The following is a 3083-nucleotide window of genomic DNA, read 5'->3' as shown; positions in this document are numbered from 1 at the left end:
TGGGGTGACAACCATTCTTTAAGACGCCACACACTGTGCTAGGCAAAGAAATGTTGAATCGTCTCATTTTTGTCTTAGGGGAAACTAGCTAGCTTTCTTGAGAGTCATGAATAGTAAAGAGTGAGTAGTATATTTACGTAATAAAAGGTGGAACATGCTATGGAGGTAGGCGCTAAACAATTGTGTTCTGAATGCTTTAATTTTGACCCCTTTGGCCTTCCATATAGACCAAACGTGTTGCAACTGCTTCTGCACTGCAATGCTGCAAGCCAATCGCAGAATTCCATTTGAAATGGTGTATCACAGCCCATTGATTAAAAATATGACAGCACATTTAAACATTTTAAATAACTTAAAGATGATAGCTCGGCCTATGTGTCATACATGATAAAACTGAAGAGGAGGTAGAGGTCTTTACCGATACATCCGAAATCCGATTATGTGAGATCTGATCCGTTACCCAACTTGGTCGGATACCACATTATGTAGGCTATTGACTGTCGGATACTCAGTCGGATCAAGCTTGGTTGAACTGTGTGGTTTGGGAGCTTATTGCTAATTGTCAGACAATACACCACAAGTTTAGTTGGTCACCAGTTTATAATAACAATAAGGTACCCCACTGTTTGTGTTATATAGTCAATATAACACAGCTATATGCTGTATCCAGATACTCTGCCTTGTATCATGCATAGGGACAACCCTATATGTTATGTATACCAAAAAACCACAGCCTCAAATGTAATATTGCTAATGCTCTAGCTTTGGTTGAAAAGATGTCTAAAATCACGCTGTGCATGGTTTCATGTTACAGAAATATAAGAACCTTTGCATGAAATGTCCTAGAACATATTAGGTAGGACATCAATTAAATTTCCTTCAAAAACAATATGCAGGTTATGAAACACAAAAGATATTTGGCTACCAAAAGCATCCCATTACATAATTTTACCAGTATTGCAACTGGTATAGATTGCCAAACAAACTATTTATTGATCATACAACATGTTAAGTTACAGTATATAGTGCTGTTTGTTTGTCTTTCCACCAATTGGGTTAGCTCTCAGTGTTTTTTTCCCCTGGAAAATCTGAGGACCATTACACAGGCAGTGATGCTTCAATATATGGGTAGGATACAGACTGTATGTCAATACAATACACAGACACACAATGGATCAACCACCTCTTCACTTCTTCTCGACCAGTCATAGTTAAAACTCTTATAACTTATTGAAATTGTGGTTAATTGTGTTAGGATGTACATTTGATTGAATTATAATGTATAATGTATGCATGCAAAATATAATGTATAATGTAACAAATATAAATAATGGAATGAGTAAACATGTTGTGATTGAGAATTAATCACTGAAAATGTGTGTGTTTTGGCTAATAATATTTGGTATGTACAACCCCGTTTGTAAAAAAGTTGGAAAGCTGTGTCAAATGTAAATACTAACAGAATGCAATGATGTGCAAATACTTTTAACCCCATTTTCAATAGAAAATAGTACAAAGACAACATATAAAATTTTGAAACTGAGAAATGTTATTGTTTCTTGAAAAATATATGCCCACTTTGAATTTGATGCCAACAACAGGTTTAAAAAAAGCTCGAACACAGGCAACAAAAATCAGGAATAGTTGTATAATGCAAAAAAAAAAGCCTGGTGGAACATCTCACAACTAATTAGGTTAAATGGCAACAGGTCAGTAACATGAATGGCTATGAAAATAGCATCCCAGAGAAGACCCAAGTAAAGATGGGGAGGGGTTCACCAATCTGTGCAAATAGTGTATCAATTTAAGAATAATATTTCTCAATGTAACATTGCAAAGAGTTTGGGCATCTCATAATCTACGGTATGCAGTATGATTAAATGATCCAGAGAATCTGGAGGAATTTGTGTACACAAGAGACAAGGCCGAAAACCAGTATTGGTTCGCCGTGCATTAAAAACAGAATCCATTCTGTAGAGGAAATCACTGCATGGGCTCAGAAACAATTCCGAAAACCACTGTCTGTGAACACAGCACATTGCTGCATCCACAAATGAAAGTTTAAACTGTACCATGCAAAGAAGAAACCATATATAAACAAGATCCAGAAATGCTGCAGCCTTCTCTGGGCCTGAGCTAATTTAAGATGGACTGAGGCCAAGTGGAAAACTGTCCTGTGGTCTGATTAATCAAAACTTGAAATTATTTTTGGAAATCATGGACATCGTGTCCTCCGAACTAAAAAGGCAAGGGACCATCCAGTTTGTTATCAGCACCCAGTTCAAAAGCCAGCATCCGCCATGGTATGGGGGTGTGTTAGTGCACATGGCATGGGTGACTTGCACGTCTGTGAAGGCTCCATTAATGCTGAACAATATATACAGATTTTGTAGCAAAATATGCTGCCTTGCTTATTTCAGCAAGATAATGCCAAACCACATTCTGCACATATTACAACAGCATGGCTCCATAGTAAAAGAGTCCATATGCTAAACTAGCCTACTGTACCTGCAGTCCAGACCTGTCACCCATTGAAAACATTTGACCCATTATGAAACGAAAAATTAAACAAAGGAGACCCTGAACTGTTGAGCTACTGAAATCCTATATCAAGCATGAATGGGAAAAGATTTCACTTTCAAAACTACAGAAATTGGTCTCAGTTCCCAAACGCTTACAGAGAAATTTGTTAAGAGAGGTGATGTAACACAATGGTCAACATGCCCATGTCCCACATTTTTTTAAATGTGTTGCTGGCATCAAATTAAAAATGGTCATGTTTTTTTCGTAAAACAATAACATTCCTCGGTTTCAACATTTGATATGTTGTCTTTGTACTATTTTCAATGAAATACAGGGATTAAATGTTTTGCACACCATTGCATTCTGTTTTTATTTGCATTTTACACAGCATCTCAACTTATTTGGAAATGGGATTATATGATCTTCATCAAATATAACAAGAAATTAAATATAAATGTTTCTAATGTTCAATAATTATTTATATACTTCAATCTAATATATTTTTCTAGATTAAACATAAAATTGTAATAACAATAAAAATAGTATATAACATACAATGT

This window comes from Esox lucius, chromosome 1 (assembly GCF_011004845.1).
Source record: "Esox lucius isolate fEsoLuc1 chromosome 1, fEsoLuc1.pri, whole genome shotgun sequence".
NCBI lineage: Eukaryota > Metazoa > Chordata > Actinopteri > Esociformes > Esocidae > Esox > Esox lucius.
This window is presented reverse-complemented; position numbering follows the sequence as displayed.